The sequence below is a fragment of the Dendroctonus ponderosae genome, unplaced genomic scaffold (genome assembly GCF_020466585.1).
Source record: "Dendroctonus ponderosae isolate FM_Combo_2020 unplaced genomic scaffold, Dpon_F_20191213v2 Dpon_F_20191213_11, whole genome shotgun sequence".
Lineage (NCBI taxonomy): Eukaryota > Metazoa > Arthropoda > Insecta > Coleoptera > Curculionidae > Dendroctonus > Dendroctonus ponderosae.
In genome coordinates, this window is record NW_026017213.1 from 7,496,514 (window position 1) to 7,516,832 (window position 20,319).

At 37.8% G+C, this 20,319-nt stretch overlaps 1 long non-coding RNA gene across 1 annotated transcript; it reads right to left on the reverse strand.

Annotated features, from left to right (window-relative positions):
• Positions 1-10,843: 10,843 nt before the first annotated feature.
• Positions 10,844-12,779, reverse strand: LOC125502970. The gene is made up of 2 exons (XR_007280636.1): positions 11,559-12,779; positions 10,844-11,353 (listed from the first exon to the last, which is right to left on the reverse strand). It is a non-coding gene; the product is annotated as an uncharacterized LOC125502970 (long non-coding RNA).
• Between the last annotated feature and the right edge of the window lie 7,540 nt (positions 12,780-20,319).

The following is a 20,319-nucleotide window of genomic DNA, read 5'->3' on the forward strand; positions in this document are numbered from 1 at the left end:
AAACACAAACTCGTGCCCTTTTAATGAATAATCAGCCCTAGAAGTCCTGCAATAAAACCTAATATTCTGTTTGCGTGCTACCGAACCAGAAATATGCTCTGAATCACTCACAATAATTATCGCAGTGAAGATGGCAATCCCATGCCTGTTAGCCGAAGAGTATGTTAAGGGGAATTTATGGGCTTTTTCGGACGTCGTTCCAATACATCATAATATTGACACAGGCTCGTCTATGTTAGTTCTGTCGTGATAATGATATTTGTTCTGTATTTGAATATTGTTAGTTCATTTGGCATGAAAAGCGACCGTTAACAAAGCATGCATAAATATTAAATTCTAAAAATGAAGTTAAAGTTTAGATACAAACACCTAAAAACGGAACGGAAAACATGAAATGTTGGCATAATCTTGTACCTAAGTGTCTGATGTTCAAATTTGGAACTTCCTCACTCATGTGGTTATGATTGAATCGAATTTTCAATTCTCAATCCAACGATGCCAAAACGAATTATGTGCCTCAAATGGTTCTTGAGAAACTTCGAAAAACGCAGCGTCATGTCTGACTCGATTTTGCAACTTAAAAAAAACACGCAAATCTAAACCTGTGACAAGTCCAAAATTGCCATATTTGTGTTTGTTGACCAAGTATCTAAAAAAACAGTATATTTGTCTTAAAAAAACTAACGATGTCCCCCAAGGCCTCATAAACAGGTGCACTAAAATATGTTTTTAATGACCAAGTTTCCAAAAGGATTCTGATATAAGTTCTGGTTCGGTTTAAAACTTCATTTACCAAAAATTGATTTTAGACTTGATCAGTTCTAGCTTTAAGCCCACGATATCCTTCCTTCTTCCCGCAATCCTATACAATTCGGTTCGTTTACCCAAAATGAATGACCCAATAGTTGGCTGGTTGGAGAGAAAAGACAGACCCTGATCAATGTCCGGACCCCCATTACACCCTTAATCTATGGGTACTCTATTTAGCTTTATGAAAATTGGTCTAGTTTTATTAAAAGATTTATTAAGCGGCTACCCATTACGCGCTGTGGGGTAGCGCCAATAAAAACATCAATATGATTTATGTACCAAGGGCACATGCCCCAAATTACATTTATCGTCGGAATTCATGTGGCTAACTTCTAACCACATTTTTCCTTACGATGTTGATGACTTTCGCTAATTTACAGAATTTACACCCTTAAAGCCTGAGGTCATCAAAAATAATCAAAATACTTGTTATGACAATATTTTTGAATCTGCTTGTATGAGTAGGCTCAAATTAGTTGTAAATACCTCTAAATCTCTTCCTGCCTGTATTGACATTTAGAAATTGCCTGTTCTTTAACAGCTTTTTAGCCAATGCTTCCCTCAAAATAATTCGTAAAATATAAAGGTTTCCGACATCCATAAATCCTTTGTTGACCGGTTCAGTCTTGATCTTGTACGAAAGTTAATTTGCGTCTTTTTTACCTTATGCCTCCCAACCGACTGGCAAACAACCGGGGCGGACAAATAGCTGAAAAACTGGCTTAATTAATACTGGTCTGGTAAATTGAAAATTGTTAAAAATGAGCAACATCCAATATATAACGTCCACTTATAATTAATTGCCGTAAACGTGTCGAGTCACTATTGGCCGAACAATCAATAATATCGTAACATGTCACTTTATTGAAAGTTTTATTAATTTCACAAGAAAACCCTGCCGTGTAACGTCGACGACGTGAGTCAGCTGAAAAAATATTGACGATGTTATTTGCCGCCCTTTATTGATATGTTAGTTTGGGGTTTCGGCCTGTTGAGTAGTTGCTGTGTGTCGAACAGCTTTACTGGATTTTTCCCGACTATTCACAAACAAAAAATATAATTCTTCTTCACTGTCTAAATCGTCAACGCTCAGCCAGTAAATTGACTAACTGAGCACTGAAAATATCATAATTTCGACTATTTACCTTGTTATTTTCTTTAAACCACAGTTAAAAATTTTAACATTGTTTCGTGCCTCTATCCAGAACGAGAAATTGTTAATTACCACTCGGAAATGCGGGCTTTCTTTATCCTTCTTTAAGATAGCCTTCTTTAAGATAGTGAAAAAAATCTAATTAAAATCGAGTCAGATGATTAATAACGTTCGCCTCTTGGTTGTCTTCGATAAATGTTAACTAAAAAATTTCCTAGTCGGTGTAAAGTCGATCATACCGAAAAACAATTTGAGGACTTTTCGTGCATGTTTTCGTCGGACTAATGACTAACCATATTCTACAACAAACATGCTCGGGCCAGTCAATGACCCTTAGAACGTTGAGAGATCACCCCCCAAACGATGTGGGTTATATAATAAAACTGCCTGCTCATATTCCATTCCGAATGTAAGACGCAATTATTTAAATGTGTTATAAAACATTTTAATAAGAGCCTAATGTCAAATGTATTCTATGGGACAAAGTCGCACGAGCAGAAGCTGGTGTTGGGTTTAGGCCTAGAGCGAATTTCGGGCCAGGAACTCATTATTGTTGAAACAATTCGTTTGCATAGCTGTGATAACAAGTCAGTGTCGGCACAATTTGAAACTATAATTAGATTGCTTGACTACAAGCTGAATCTTCCTGCTAATCACTCTTAAATGTTAACTATCTCCGGTTTAAACACACGTTTTGGGAATAGCAAAGTTTGATAAGGGCCTGTTCACCTTCACCAACTTGAAATTGGCAAAAAACACGCATCTTTAGTAAAGTTTTCAAACTCATTCAGTGTTAGTGTCGGAATAACTCTTGATAAGCACACAGAAAACTGACTAAGAGAAATCGACATTCGAGCATTAGCCAGTAGATGCTGGAAGCTAATTTATTAATCCAGCAATTCCTGCTTGGCCCACGCACCGCAGACGGGAATATCTAATGGATTTCGACCGCAATTACAAGGAACTCTTGCCTGTACTTCTCTTAAATTCATTAAATGTCAACGAACACAGGGCAAAGAATACGCTTATATGAAGCTGGAATGTCATCGCCTTTCATCGCTTTAACCTTTTCGGCTATTCTCTTTTGTCAAAAGCGCTCTTTTGTTTCGTTCTGTTGAAAGCATCCACTCGCCTCACTTGCAGCACGGGAGTCGAACATAGTAACTAAATAAAATTATCTCCATTGGTTTGTTGGAAATTATTAGCGCATTTAATTGCATGCTTCGACTAGTACAACCGTTTCTGTTAAATAATAAGAGAAGTTTTGCCGCCAGCTAATTTCATTTTGGCATAGAGTTAAATAGCACGGCTCTTGTGTACCTACTTGTAGACTATTTCTTATGTTTGCATATTTAAGATTAATATTATTACAACTTTTTCAATTAATATTTATTAACTCCGCCATTAAATGTAATTAGCTGCTCAATACAATACAAGCGATCATCATTAGTTTAGTAAATCAGAATGGTTTTAAATTCATTGGAGAAGGAAGAACAATGCAAGCAATTCTCGATTATTCCCGATTCGAAATATTTCATTGATTTCTGGGCAAGTTTCAAATTTCTACTAATATCATGACATGCAGGCTGCTGGTTGAACAATCACACCGATTGGAGAGAATTGGCCGCAAATGCAGCAGAAGGAATTTTCGCGAAAATAGAGGAACGTATTCCTGAGAGCCTGCATACTGCCGCTTACAAAGACTGGCTTTTCATTGGGGACCTAAATCAGGAGAAATTAATTTTGTTTCTGTAAGTAGGTACGCTTGTGTAGACTTTATCTAGAATATAAATAAAGTTTAGACTAAATTACGAAATTATCACACTGTCTAGCCCGGATTACCTTTCAATTACGCTTCCTACAAAATTCATGGATTTGTACGAAAAATGTGGCCATCTCGGAATAATTTGTTCGACATTTTATTACTACTCGCAAATCCCCTCAAGCCACATCAGTCAATTTTAATAGATTTAGTGCTTTATTATACGCAAAGTCGTTTGGCCGGTAGAAGACGCTAAAATTAAATTAGGCGATGGTTGGTTGCAGGGACTTTCTGACATTGATTCATTTGGCCCAGGAGACGCAACTGAACTACATTTTGTATTATTTTTTTGCTCGACTAACCGAGTATTAAAAACACACATTAATAACTCTGCAAGTTCCAGATGTGGCTTTGGCAGAGCCTTTGAAATATATTGTTCGCCAAATATTAGACAGCAGAAGCTACGATGGCGGGCTATTTTCGCACAGGTCTAGTTCATCTTAAAATTTACATTCACAAAGATTTTATGCTGCATGTGAATACCCGTTCCGTGCATACAATTCAGCTGGCTGGCGTTCATTGCCCGTCACCCAGGGCCTTCTAACAGACAAACAATAATTTGTACTAACAAATCCATTAGAAATTTCATTATGGAAATTAGTTATTCAACCAAGCCGAAGGGCCTATTTAAAACATTTAGAATACTTAATTATTCCAGCCCTAATAGAGCGTACAGTTAGGCGAAACGCATGCCGTACTATTATCAGGAACTCGAACGCCTGTTCCTGCTGCCCTCAGGACTGCAATGAATTAAAATTAAGGTTGATTTATTCAATGCACTGGCTCTGAGAGCGCTAAAATGAAAACTCATTTTTGCTGTGATTCTGCAAATATTTAAACGCCGTTTGGATGGAAGCTGAAGCCAGCACTAAGAAGAACACATGATCCATCGGACGTTGTCCAGAAGCCGCTAAAAGAACATAATTTTCGGAAATTTAATCAGGAAAACGACATGCACTTGCATTTTAAATGAGCCTGCACCCTGCACGCAAATGCTCTTTAGATTCTGCCCAAAAGCAGAAGAACTCGGTAAAAATACTGAATAATTCTTGAGTATTCAGTAAAAATTAACGACTTGTTGAGTCTTAGACGGGAACGGATATTGACACGCAAGGCCACTGTGTAGTAGTTGTGCACTACTATCGCTCCTAAAACTCATTCTGTGTAGGGCTTATCTTTCCGATTATTGAAGGCATGCCTGTCTTAAGATATTATATTCGGAGACACCCATTATGAAATATTCAAGAGACGCACCATGGTTTATGTTAAAACGGAAGCTAACTGTTAACATGTGGGTTTTATCTCCGACTTTCTATTTATGTGACCGACGTGGTCTTAAACAATTACCCCGGATAAATGATGGAAGCAAAAGATTGAAAGGCCACTAAAGGCTGAAAAGAATTTGCCTAAGAACGAGCTTCTTCAAAGAATTCCTCACTTTGCCTAATTGTAAAGGTGCTGCCCCAATTACCCGAAAAAGGTCTTCAACAATGGCGAATAACTCTGTCACCAGAGCGCGATATGACAACTCAACTGGGTCCTTTTGGGGCTTTTTCGCCGGGTCTGCCCTTAAACGATGCCCGACTTCACGACAGGGTGTCGATTATCTTTTGCAGACAAAAGATTTTGCGGAACCGACCATTTATTATTCGGGCTTCCAGTTGATCTACTGACTGGGAAAACTAGGTCACCAGTGGAGAGAATCTATTTTTTTGGGTCTTTTCTGTCATTTGTTATCCGGCCTTAAAACCGACAATTCTTTTAGAAGATGTCTATAGATCGTTAAGTTTTGCGACAATTCTTTCAGAATGGTTCAGATGGCTCACTTATGTGTTTTCAGAAGCAGCAATTATTGTTGGTTGGGAGACTATACAATATGATGATTTGATTCTGCGGCTGCTTTAAACCGATAATAACTCCGGTATTTTAGGTTCTTGATTAGAAATAAATTAATCAAATTCATCGCTTTTCAGTAAAAAAAGGTTTGCTGCTGTAACAGCATCTAAAATCCACGTCCGGTTAAAATTATTGCTTCACCTGCATTTTCAAATCTCCATAACAATCCTGTGGCCACCTTAATACCCTTCGATCCCCAGGGGATTAAGTTCATAATACTTCAGAAACAGTCATCTGCAATGGATCTCCACATAAATAAACTGATTTCTTGTCAAAATTATGTAATAGTCCTTTTTATTTAAATAAGGATGAAAAAGTCCATCGGTGGCATAAGAAGACATGGTCAGTTGCACAGCCATGAATAGACCAATGTGTGGTCGACCCCTCCTTGTATGTTCACAATAGACGCAGACGAACGATCTAAAAATCCATTCAATGGGTTCGTGGAAGGCATTTTTATTTCAAATTGGCCACATAAAGATGGTGTGTCCAATGAAACATTGGAGTTTAAAATCCAACTCGTCTCAGATGGACACTCGGTGAAAAAAGTTTCCTCTATTCATAATTAATTATCTTTGATACTCATTTTATATAATAAATTAAAAAAAAGCAATTTGTGCAGAAGAAAGCCTTTCTGGCAATGAATATTATTTATCTGCCCTTTCAAAGCAAACTCCACGAAAAGCCTGTGTAAAATGTGTCGTATTTTCCCCCAACATGTCAAATGCATCAAACAACCCCATTGTATCCTTTGTGGGCCTGAAGGAAACGAATAATTATTCCATTCGAAACTCGATAATGAACGAAAACGAACCCCTTTCTTTGCCAATATGAGTGAAAAGAGGATGCAGGCGCACAATCCTTTCACAACATTTTCGATTCCCACCTGAGATTGAGGTTCGACAAGGATAATAATAATAATACTTTCTGAAATTTTTCTTAGCCTGTAAGCAAAACGCCCAATATCGAATTTCTACCTGAGAGTTCGACTGTGGGTCATACCTACTGGGTATATAAATGAAATCATTGGGGTATGTGAGTTGTTTGCAAGCTCAATTTGGAAAATTGGGCAAAATAAGCGGAGAATCATTATCGTTGACTCTTTCGTCCGATTAGCAATACCCCTGATAATAACAGGCCAACACCTTTGGTTGGACTTTTGGTCACTCTAAGCTCTTGAGTTTTGCAAGATTGTTGCTCGGCTTTATATCAAACCTATTTGCTAATTCATCCAATGACGAAAACTGAAAGTTGTACAGTTGCTGGAAATTAAAATAAACCAAATTGTATTTTGGTAAATGTCCTGAAACAATATGACCCTTATGTTGCGACACATCAGGCAATTTCGCTTGATAAAAACAATAATTCGAACATTAGCCCTGCAAAATATCGACGGGAATTAAATAAATACAGTCGGAAATATATTCGATCAAAAATGGTCCCTATTGAAGCTCCAACAATACATCAACTCTATAAAGTTTAGAATTTATTTTAAATTCAATTGTTGTTTTTTACAATTCAAATGGCATGAAATATTCACAAAACTAGTGGGTTAATTTTGAACTTAGCAGTGACGGACTTGCGCTTACTGGCAACGAATATCCGCCTAATGTAATCCGTTTCATGCATTATTATACAGGGTGATTCAAAATTGGCGTCATTCCTCTGGAGGTGTTGTCTGGCGCTGTTATAGGAGTACAGAAAAAATAGTAAAAGAAATTAATTGTTATTAAAAACTGAGAAATTTGCAAGAAACTATATCAGAGATACAGCAGCAATGTTTTTCAAGGTAATCTGCCTAATTAACATTGCGCAAATACCTGTTGCTCCGTAATTATTTAAAACTCCGGTAACCATGGAATTATACAGAGTGACAATAAGATAGACAAGGATAAACGGTCAACTCAACAGGAATCGTTGAATGACGGAACGAACTTTCGAAATGTCAACCTGTTCTCATAACTTCTCTAAATTGGAGTTTATAAATAAACCGTACAACACCAAACATTTGAATGGTTAACTCCAAACAAGCTAGTGCCTATGTAATCTTCTTGTTATCCACTCTTATCAAGCAACTTCTCGTATTCAGTTAATTAACTCCTGCTCCATTTGTATCTCCCTGTGCTGTATGTATCGTACAAACGTGGTAGGAATGTAGCCGGTATTTATTTGGTGCCTGGGAAAGTGTCAGTGGCTGTGCTCTGAGTGCCCCTGGAAGGCCCTGATTCGATTTTGTCCAATACTTGTTCCTCTGTGTCTGGAACTATCTTCCTGGAACCACTCTCCTCGCCCTTTGTTGGCGTGAGTTCTTTCATCTTCTGCTATGTTACTGTAGCATTTCCCCTGAACTAATCGCATATCCGCAAATTCGTGAACGGGAATTCAAAGTAAGTCACAGTTTGACAAATTATTGGTATTATTGACAAAGGCTATCCACCTGTAACTATCTTTTAATGACAAAAAACATCATTGCCGCTGTGCCTTTTCATCAAAAAATTGTAGCAGGGAACTTTTTTGATATCGAAAATTTTCGTAATTTGAAGCAAAGATCGTAACTTTTCTTTTTGAATGCTTAAGTATTCCAATATGCTGCCAATTAATGGATGGAACAATTTCAAAATAATGCTTAATAACAAAGTTGAAATTCGATCTTCAACTGTTTATATCTTCTAGAAAATTTCGAAGAAAAAAATTTCAAAATTTTTCTTGTACTCTCTCAGGGAGCCCCTATCACACCTTAAAAGGAATGACGTCAATTTTGAATCACCCTGTATTTGCTCTTCTCGATTGTGTTCATTTCCCTGAACTACGCTAAATTTCACCCTTCACTTTCAACGGATGGTAGTTTTGCAGGAAAAATCTCGTCAATACTGATCAGGCTGTTGGGGCCCTGCTGCTATTGCAAAATGTAGTGTGAAAACTGTTGTGTGGAATTGCTGTGTGGAATTCATTTAATTTATATTTCGCTTATAAATATTGTACGCAAAAACGACACTAATTGATACATTTTATTATAAATAAATGTTCGCCAAGCTGAGCAGCAGCTGCATGAAGATTCGCTTTGTCATGTTTAATGCGTGTGAGGCAGATACTTTTGTCAGAAGTGGAAAATTGAAAATACTAGCGGTTGCACCTGATGCTTCATCAGGGCGGAAATGTGCGATTGGTACTCTTTTTCATTTTGATCCTGATTTAGATAGGTACTTGCTTTCCAGATATCATAAAGCAGTATCTATAGGTTTTGTTTAACTACAGATTTTTCCCAACCACGTTCTATTTTATAAAGAGGGCTGAAGAAAAAGCAACCAAACACTGTTAATGATAAACGACACATTGGTTTTATTGCGGATGAACGGAAGTGTTTGATGATCTCCAAGAAGTCTGCCAAAGGAAAAAGAGTCAAGTTTCAACCTCTTGGCACCTGGGCGTTCCTGTCTCGATAATTGTGATGTTGTGACGTGCATTGCTTTCGCATTTCCGGTATAAAGCGCTATTGTTGATCGCGCTCCCCCAACCCAAACTCATAAGAATGAGCTCGAGTTCGGCTGTTTAGTCCATCTTCAGGTAAGGGACGCTGTTCAAGCTTTGTGGTGGGGCGGGCGACGCATCTCTAGTGCCCCGAGCTTCAAAGTAGCAGCCTGCGAAGCGAACTGAGAGAAAATCGGTCCTTAGTTCAACGTACAACGGCAGTGTGTTCGCAGACTTGTTCGTGTGGGCACGTTCGCGCAAGTTCTCTGTACGTCCGTTCACTCCTCCGTCGTTCCGGGATAAATTTCAAGCCTTTCCAACGTGTTTATTAGTGATTCAACGGAACTTTATTCGGGATGTTCAACAGTTTCTTCGAGACTTCTCACTGGTTGTTACTTGGTGCTTGCGTTTTGGACGTTTAGCGCTCCTCGGGAGCGCACTAGTAGTGTCTTCGCCTGGGCAGCCATAGTGGATTAATTTTTCTAGTGTCGTCAGTGGTGCACTGCAAAAATCTCCAAGTTCTGCTCAAGCTCATCAGGTGACTAGCATTTTTAGGGATAAAGGTGCCAACTCTTACCGAGCCTCTGGCTTTGTTCTCATTCTACACCAGCTATTGAAGATTGTTTTTTAGATGAGCCTGAACATGAATTATTTAGACGAACTTAATTGTCAATTGGATCGCAATCCGGCAACTAGTTTTCGATTTTATCAGTCGAAATAATTAGCGCTTTGCATCTTTCAAGCTCGGATTGTACCACGACTTCAGCTAGATGTGTCACCGCCGTCTTATTTTGTCTCAGATCAACTCTTCGTCCCTCAGAAGCTATACACCCTTAAAGTTACCTACTTTTTCCATATTTTTTACAGCCTCCTAAACTCAATTTCCATCATAAGTGGATATGTTTTATTGCACTGAAATGCTAAAATCTGCTTTAAACCAAACTTAAAAAAAATCGCTTTTGATACGGAAGATCTAAGCCCTCTATGAATGAATCGAAAAGAACTAAAAAAATTAAGTATTGTTCTCATTGCCGACTCATAGTAGCCTTATGGCTAATGGTTTTGCTCTGTAGTAGGCGAAAAGTATGTCGAGCTTGATTTGGAAATCATAAATAGGCACTCTGGCCTGTTCTAAGTCCCCATAACATGCGAAAGCTTTTAACAGCTTGTACCTCGCGACACATCTTAAAATGATTAATGAAGATTTCACTTCAACGCATTGTCGCGCAAAGGATGTGTGTTTCTCGCTTTGTTAGAAAAAAGATTCAGTGTCCTACATTAGGGCGATGAGACCAATTTGTGTTCGCACTAAAACCGACAGCAAAAATGATTAATGGCGCCTTTGTGTGAAACGTGGCACCGAAACTATTTTTACCCAGCAGCCTGAAATTACTGGAATTTAGCTAAAAACAACAAGTTTCTGAAGTTGGGGAAATTGAGGAAGAGAAACAAACCACTTGATAACTCGTTATTAATTTTGCAGTCGAGATACCGTTGTTGGATGGATACAAAGTTTTAATTCTCTCTCCAGTCCCCTACTTCTCCCTAAACTTCTTGTCTATTAAGTACTCAGTTTTGGTATTGTTTTCACAAATGGAACTGCGATTAATATTTCTCGTCTTCATATTATTTGCGTCTGATGGGAGAACGATAACTTTCATTAAGGCCTTAGGATAGGTATTAGTAAAACTCACTTTGACGAAAGTTTTTTATTAACTTCAAATTACTTATTGCTTTTATTAATCCAGTCGTTTGAGAGCGATTCTTTTAAATTCATTTGACGGCCCTGTTGTAAAACTTCCAGCCAAATAAATTAAAAACCCACTCCTACAAAGCCGCTGTGTAAATTGAACGAAAACTTTAGCTTTGGCTCATCGTCCGTATTATCCTTTCCGGGATGCTAAGTGATGCTCGGTTCGGAACTTTGCTTAATTTCTGTTTATTTTTCGTTAAATAATCACGCTCAATTTAGATCGATCTTCGTTGAACCACGTGCGAGCTTACTCATTCCTTTGGACGCTTCATCTTCATTTTTCATTGGCCATCAAGATTTCTGGGGCCTGTTCAAACTGAATACCGATTTGTCATTCTTCACCGTTAGTTAACTAGAACGCATTAGCTCCCACAGAGATAACTATGCGACACTGATGATGGCCATCTCATAGACTACAAGGGATAGCCATTAATGCTGAGCAATAAAGAATCTACGAAACAAACAAGAACATATTTTAATATGCAAATTCGTTTGATTTCGAATATTGAACCTATCCAACGACCCCGGTATAGGAAGATTCTTGTAAAACTACAGGACAAGACACATTTAATCTAATGGCATGTTCTATAAAGGCCTCATTGTTTTATGACAAGCTGGATAATGAAATTTGAAGCCGCCGAAGAATCGTGACTTACCAGTTAGGGCCCCAACAACAAAGTTGACCGTTGTCTTTAGGTGAATGATTTTTTCAAGGGAATTTCGAGGGTTATTAACTGACTGAATCCTCATCGGAATAGTTTTGTTTTTAGCCGGTCACGAGATCATTTGGTTCTCTCGGTCTCTGTCTTTGAGTCACGACAGATCTACGGACTATAAAAATGTTTCAGAGAAAACAGATTAAATATTAACTGAATGGAAATTAATTGAATTATTTCAGGTATCAAAGCACTAATACTTACTTACTTCGAAACTGATCCTCGAGATAAAATCTGCCAATTAACACTTATACCTACTTATTAAATTAACGTTTTTCTTAGTATTTATTCCCGAAGTCATTCTACACTTTTTATTTCTTAATTGAAATGCGATCCTCTAACGATGAGGCGTTAGCTGAAAGATAACTTAAACGTCTTCTAATTAACAGAATCGGTATTCATGTTGGGTCTAATCTAACGGTCGTTCCGGTGATAAAAATCGAAAAAGCTAACGACTGAACGAAAATCTTCGCTTTGTCTCTTCATTTTGGCGAGATGATTTCATGCGACACTTCTGGTTTCCTGATTAATGAACTAAAAACGAGGAAGTAAAAAATAAATGACGCTCGCTTAGGTTGATTACTTCGATGCGAAAAAAACAATTAAAGATATGCTCCGTTATCGGGCATGGAAAAAATGTTGCTCCGGATTACCGTTCAATTTGTATTCGAGTGTGAAATAAATGCCCGGCTTCTTGAAACTCCCAGAATTCTCTTTTTGTCGTTTAATTAAGACAAAAGTTGTTTAGTTGACAGAACTTAGACGATTGATTTGTCTTCGGTAATTGATTTTGCTTCTGAAACGGACGAAACTGTTATTGTTTTTCGATTTGTCGAGTTTCTCAGTTCTTATGAGTTAGGATGGGAGAAAAATATCGATGTTTCGCAAACATCGATGTAATTCGTTCGTTGTTCGATATTTTTGCCATCGATGTTGGCAATTTGGGACATCGATAAAACATCGATGTTAGATCCTGAAATGAAAACATCGGACATTTGATGTTGATACTAGATTGAAACATTTTCAGCGAACTCGTTGATAGTGCCGATATAAACGATACCTCGGCATAGCGGCCCATTTCCAGCTGCACCCGAAAAAAGCCTCTTTTTGCAGTTGACCGAAAAATGTGCTAACTATAAGTTGAATAAATGTAGTCGATTATTTAATGTCATACTAATACATATATAAAATAAAATTATTTACGTTTAAGTTAGTCAATTTGAAATTTGTATGCAACGGCAAACAATCAGAACATCGATGTTGTCAAACATCGATATTACCTTTCGATGTCAACTATGTCCCTATTATGAGTCAATCAGATCATCGTTCCTTTCAATGATAACTTCCTGGAACCATACATAAATTGAAAGGTTTTTTTGAGTCCATTGTTATGCAAATTCGAGGATCTTTATAATTGACCGACCAGACTGATTCTCGTTTATTACTAGTTAAAGTGAAACCCAAGAAACCACAGTTACTAGTCGCAGCGGGAGTTTTGACCAGCTAATTTTCTCAAGCGAATCAAACGGGGTGTTTCAATCGTCATTCGTTATATGAGCACACTTTCCTAGAAAAACGACTTAGAACCAGTGACTGTCCCTGCTTCGATATAAATTAAACAATAATCGGTGAGGATCTGAAATTTTCATTGATTAATCAATTTATGTCCGACCTGCAGCCTGAACGCTGACTCGTAAGTACCATAATCAGAAATCAGTACTCAACTGGCAACTACTAATCAAAATAAATTATCAACGTATTTATTAAACGTAATATTTGATATTATGGCTTACAAGATCATGTCTCCGCTAATGCCTCATAATCAGCACCTACCAGTCCTCTTGTGGTGGAATCAGTACCATATATAGGGATGTTGGCTTGGTAGGAGCAACTTGTTTTATCGTTGACGGCTCAACAAGTGAGATTTGACTGGGTATAATGCAACGTCACTCCAACTTTAAATTGCCAGGCTGTTTTAATAATATTCTCCTCTCGACATGGAGAGGAACGACTCGTTTCACCGAATGGAAATGATTGGAAGGCGCTGACGTCGGCGTTCAAACGCACACAGAGTTTGTTATTAAAATCGGACAGACTATGTGCCTTTTAAGCAATTGCTGGTAAAGACAACCTGAAGATGACTGGATGCTTTGCAATTATGAATAGGAAGAGAGCGGGTTGGTTATCGACAAAGCAAATGACTGTGTCTTGAATGGACGTGAATGAATTAAAAGAAAAAATCGAATGTCAATGCGTTGAAATCAAACACTAAAACTAGACTTTCTAGCCAAGATCCAGTTATCTGGTTGCTCTTGAACTAGTATTCTGCCACTGTACTATAGGCAAAATCAGGGTTAGTTTTCAGTTGGTTTTACCTATTAAACCTTGTTTTAATATGGAATAAATGGTTTTAAAAGACTGCAAGGCACACATCATTTAATTACCCGCCACAAAGAGAAGAGAATGCTGCATCCGACTGTTCTACGTTACGGTATTGCAAACTTGATTAAAAAATTGATGGCAAAAGACAAAACAAAACTGAATTTTGGCAATTCTGCTGGCTGGTTGCTGCCGCTTCCAGAGCAAGAGAAGTGGAAATGAACTCCGGTATTTTATGGGCCTGTTCTGGAAAATTGGTTGTTTTTTCAACACTATTGCGTAGCTTTTTAAATTAGGTTCCCCAGTTTTTTGTAAGCCCTAAGAATTATTAAACTAAAGGGTCCAGAGACGTCGATTATAAGTGTTTGCCATTTTCAACTCTTATTTTGAATAAATTCACTTGCAATGAGTGGCAAACAAAACTGTAAAAGCCAACGAAGTGTGAATGGTCGTATAAAAAACCTAAGTGGTTTCAGGTAAATTATTTTTGCAACAGAAAAATCTCGACTGGAATTGTTCGATTTTTATTGGATGCCGAAGCGGGCAACTAAACTTTTCATCTGCCTATATCGGGCCTGTGCCCCTTTACGGGGTCGTAACAGTAACATAAAGATTAAATGGCTCAGAAATTTGCTGCTCCTGGCAGGACTGGCTGGAAACGGGCATAAAAAATAACAAACTGTCAGCAGTAAATTCTTTTCGAGCTGATTTCTGGAAAAGTGACAACACGCTAAACACTTCTCGGTGAAATCCGCTCGGCATGTTTCAAAACCGCATGCTAATGTTTATAAACGCAGATAAACTGCACTAAAAGCATTCTTCACCGCGATATCTCGGAATCTCAACAGTAAAGTAGTTGCATGAACGACTTTTGCAAGCGAGATTTCGTGAGGAAGTTGTTAACCTATATTTAGAAGAGTTCATATGGGAGCCGTTCGGGTTAAGAGCATGACCGAGTACAGAGCCTTTATAGGTTTGCCGGTTTCTTGGGGCATCAGTTTCACAGTTTGCTTAATTGCTTTATGGTTTGCTGGAATGTAATCGGTAGCCTGAATGTCACCGGATTTCGCCCACTCGTTGAGGGACTGCCGTTCCAGCCTTTTCATTGTATGGAAACCCTGCTGTTTTGTTATATAAAAATTCGTTTCGACGAAAATTATCTGAGGGTTGAAAACGATGGGTTGTTGTTAAGCTCGGGTCATTTTATGACAGCAGCTTTGGACACAAGATATAAATGTCTTTAAATGCAATTTGCACGTCAATTTAGGATTAATCACGTCATAAACGGATTGTTAATTCCCGCATTACAATTCCCCGGCAAATAGAGTGTATAATTAAATTTTGCAAAGCTAAATGGCCGTTTGAAGGAACGGCATTTAATTTACATTCATCTGCCGAAGGCGAGTTTTCCATAAACCAATTTCGCCCTTTGCAGCTCATCTCTATAGAGAGCTGAAAATCAAAGAATAACTCCATAATCGCTAACGTTGAGATTTATATTAATAGGGTTTCTTGTGGCCCGAGGGCAAGATAAAGTTGCGAAAAACTTCCGGAAACAACGGTCCTCAGATTATAAATGAAGTTTTTTTGCTTTACAAATGGCGCACAAGCATTAAGCGAAAATCCCTCAGTTTCAATTTGCAGTTTCTTCATGGCTCATGTTATCGTTTGCACTTTGGCTTTATTAAAAGAGCAAATTTCTGCGCGCGTGTCAGATTGGACAACTTTTAGCTTCTGTTTTCTTTCGGGCACTGCAAACTGCACACTTTGTTTGCCCGAAACAGTCCGTACACTTGTTTTTCACAAGTGCACCTTCATTTAATAAAAACGTCTACTATCCTGAAGTAATTTGAGCTTGTTTACCACCTTGACCACGCACATCGTAAACGTCGGACTTACCCCCATTTGAATTACCAAAGTGAATATTACAATTGCCGGAATACGTTTGGTTTGCTCAGCATATGGATTATCTGCACAGATGTCCTTAAATAATTGACCGTCTTGGCTGCGGGCTTTACATGCATGATACAAAGCATATATTTGTTTAGAAACACAATTTCGTATTGTTTGCTTCTGAATTTTTTGTTGCCGATGACGTGAATGGACTTTAATCAGTTTCTCGCAAGATATTCGGTGCTACCCAGAGGTATAATTGAGTCGAAAATCGATCTGAATTCCTCTACAAAGCCATTGTGCTCAATAGATAGTATTAAAGTGTGGCAAATTAATAAGTTCACGGGATTTCTCAACACTTTACACGAATAATTAGCAAACAAACACTAAGAGATTCATTTCACAGTTGATCTCTTCGAACTGAAAACGCAATTGATCTGTGGCCGGGTTGCTACCGTGCCCTTTTGTTGCACGAATAATAGCCAGTTTATGGTAGGAGGAGGCCGAGAACTTGTTATTCTGTCGGTTCGATCATATTTCAATTAAAATTTAACTTCAACGCACTGATCACATTGAGAATTGGTTTTTACCAGTCCCAACCAGAAGGTACTTGACCCTCAAATTAGTAATCATGTTTGCTGTTTGAAATCTTTGTTTGAACCTTTTCTATAATTTTCTATCAATAAAAATTCTTGGAGATTTTAACAGCTTGAATTTAGTCGACACTCCGCAATTTAGTAGAGCCTGATGGGCTTCATATCAAAACCGGTTCTCGGTATTGAACACTGAAAATGTAAAAACTTTCAATTTTCACTAATGACTCCCCCCTCCTAGTTCCTTAAGTAACAGGTGGAATTTAATATTCCGCTACGTCACTTCACTATTGACAGGCCCCTATTAACAGAACCACTTACGGGATTGTATATTATACATAGATATCTGACTATATGTATGGCATTTCAATTGTAGGTAATTTCCTTGTGACACAGCCGTCAGTAATCCTATCTGGATACATTACAAAAGCTTTTAACATTTTAATGGTAATTCATCTGCCGATCTTATCGAGGCCGAAGTCTAGTTGGGCGGATGGCTTTTTGGTACCTTTTGAGGTACCGATGCCCATTAGTGATCGACACTTCTTGGGTTTGGTTTGTTTGAACGAAGCTTCAGGAAAGGCAAGTGTTGAAAAAGCCGCAGAGCCGCCGACATTCATACACATTTAAATAGATGAGATATTTCGTTGACCAATAAGTACCTACAAGACGTTGGCAAATAAACCATCGATTACAGCTAGATTTCAAATATGCAGCCTAGATACACAAAAACAGTCGTGATTGTAACCAAATCGATCGTCATCTTTTTTCTTTGGCCTTTAATAATGTTTCTAGGGCGGGCATTATGATTATTCGAATTCTCCCATTTGAGCAACAATATCAGAAAGGCCGGCCATTGCGTTAGGTAGATGGAAAGGCGCAGTTATAATTACAAATTTTAATTCAAAGCCGGTTGGAATTTACTAACAAATTGGTATTATGCAAATGGAGAATCACGTTGAACAATGATGTTAATGTAGCTTTGTTGTTCCCCGGTTTCTTTTTCGACGTTCTTTGTGCCTGGACGTGTTGAAAGGAGAAGAGTAATCAGTGTGGGGTATAAAGTTGCCTCCAGGGGTTTACGAGGACTACGAATTGTATTAAGATTACGGAACATCCCGGCCATCAGATGCGAAATGACGTTGCTGAAATATCAAATTGTCCTCTTTAATGCATCACCGGAAAGATCACACTGTTTCAATCACAAATCACGCTCATCCAACGTAAAGTTAATTAAGATTATTTTAAGAACAGCACACATTGGGATTTAGTTTGAGCCCAATAATAAGAGATGTAATTAGCGACTGAAACTGTTGCATATCATCAATAACAGTGTGACCAAGTTAATAACTATTTCCAGCAGCATGTACAGGATGTGGCTTGCCCGAATTATTTTCATTTACAATCAATCTTTTCGAGGCTCGCTTTACGAGTTGGTGCATTTTTCAGCTGGACATAGACGTAATACAAGCTTAAAGGCTTAAAACTTAAGTTCGATGGTAGAGGATTCCGGCCAATTTTACACTGTCGGTGCATGGGATTAGAAGCCCTAGTAAAATTCCTGCAGAAATAGTAGAATCACTTCCAGTGCAATTAGGAGTTGTGAAGAACTTTCCGAAACTAAAGAAAATATATGTTAGGCTGACTCCCAAGTGTGTCCTGATCATAAGTGAACTGAAATCGAATTAAGGCGATGACCACTTTAGAAAATCTTAAAATGCTAATACATTTCACCCCTTAATGAAATTCTACTTGGTTTGCTTGTAGGCACGCAATTCAGTACTTAATTATGCACGTCGTGTAAGCAGTTTTCTTATGTGCCCATACTTGCATGTCGATTTTAGAGATATTAGAAATGGCTAATGAACCGGTAATTCAGATAATAATATTCAACTTGAAACTTAATTGAACAATGCTTTTCCCAAAATTAACACATTTTGATCAAAAACCGTTTTTACCATCGAACATTTCACACAAATAAAACCTAATTAATCGAAGGAAATTTTTTCAGGGGCGAAGCCAGAAGGGTGGTCATGGGGGTCATTTCCCTTCTGCTGGGTTTCTGTCGACTAACGATAATTTTTCTTTTTTTTTGTCATAGACAACAAAAAACTGAATTTCTACAATATGACTTGAAAGCTGGATCCGCCTCTGTCTGTGTCGACATTTCATAAACATTCGTTGATCAATCTATTCAAACAGAATTTGCTGATTGAAACTTAAATTGTTGTTGGGCGACTCAAGATCGATTTCTTCACGATGACTTTCCGATTGTGATTTTATGGGTTTTGTTTCTTTTGGCTCCAATTACATACGGATTTGGTTGAACGAGTTCAAAAGAACCTGCTGTTGCATTTGTATTAAATAAAATCATCAAATGTGTTAAAGTTCCTTGATGCAAGTACCCATTTAGCAGGAAAAAGCTCGTTCAAAGCAAATCTGCTGTGGTTGAACACCAGGAATACAATCCGGAATTTCCGGTAAGCGTCTTACGAGCGTCCCAATGTAAATATCCCTTACACGGAAATATCTATCTGAGTGTATAGATAACAAAGAAATAAAGTCGGGGGTATATAGCTAGAGGTATTGTACGGATCTCGAGCTATTATTGATGGCATCTCGCCACACAATAGTGCCTGTACCCATATAAAAACCTTCTCATTTCACGGACATTATTCGTTAAAGAAAAACGTTTTCTTTGGGCTTTTTATGATTTGTTCAGGTCCCGATGATTAGTGGGAATCATTCCATCAAAGTGGAAACGGAGAAAACACCAAAATAATCTAATACTTCTACTATTTCGTTTTTTTCATCACCTGCCCCGTTTAAACGATGGAAATTGGAACCAACAAAGACAGATTCGAAATGCCTAAATGCGGCGTGAAGTGCGTAGAGAACTCATTAAAATGTGCTTTGGCTTGAAGGTATCAGATTCCTATACCTACGTAGAGTCGAAAGTGAGAAAGCTTAAAGGCAACAAGGTGTGAACATTTAATTAGTAACATTTTCCCGGGTATTGTATATTTAATAATCTCGTTAATTGACCATAAATGATGTTTATTTCTGAACAAACGTTGATCTTTTGCAGATTTTGTTGGGCTATTAGCAGGCCGCAAAAATGTCACTAACCGTATTTTAGGTACTCGGCAATAAACTGAAATACGACCGTAAAACAACTGTTAAGCAGCAACAGCAACCGGCTGATCGTTATATAGTTACTAGCGGAGCAGGGTTGCCAGGTCCGAAAATTGAGTTTTGGTAGATAAGCTCGACACTTCGGTAGACTCATTTTTCTTTCATTATTAAGGGCTCCATCGAATTGTACGAACTAAACACTTCTACTTATTTTAAATAAAAATATCGCCTCAATTATCGTCTTCCAAATAATCCTTATATAAAATAGATAACACAATCTTATCTTCAATTTCAAAACTATGACAATTGTCGCTACCAATATTGAATTGGTGTAAAGTAAAGATGAAATTGTATTCGTTTTTAGCTTATTTCTCAACTTAGTTTTCATTAGATTAACCTGTGAAAATATCCGTTCAACATTGGCTGATGAGTGAGGTAGAATAAGCTGGTTACAAATAAAATTGGAAACACGAATGTATCAGCTTCATATTTCAATATTTGTACTTGGCTCCAAAAATATTCAATATTTCCAGAAATTCTTTTAATTTCTTTAGCATTTCGCAACCGACGTCATTCTGTGTCCAGACCTTGATTACGAAGCAACAGGTATTTGCGCAATGTTAATTAGGCAGATTACCTTGAAAAACATTGCTGCCGTATTTCTGATATAGTTTTTTACAAATTTCTCAGTTTTTAATAAC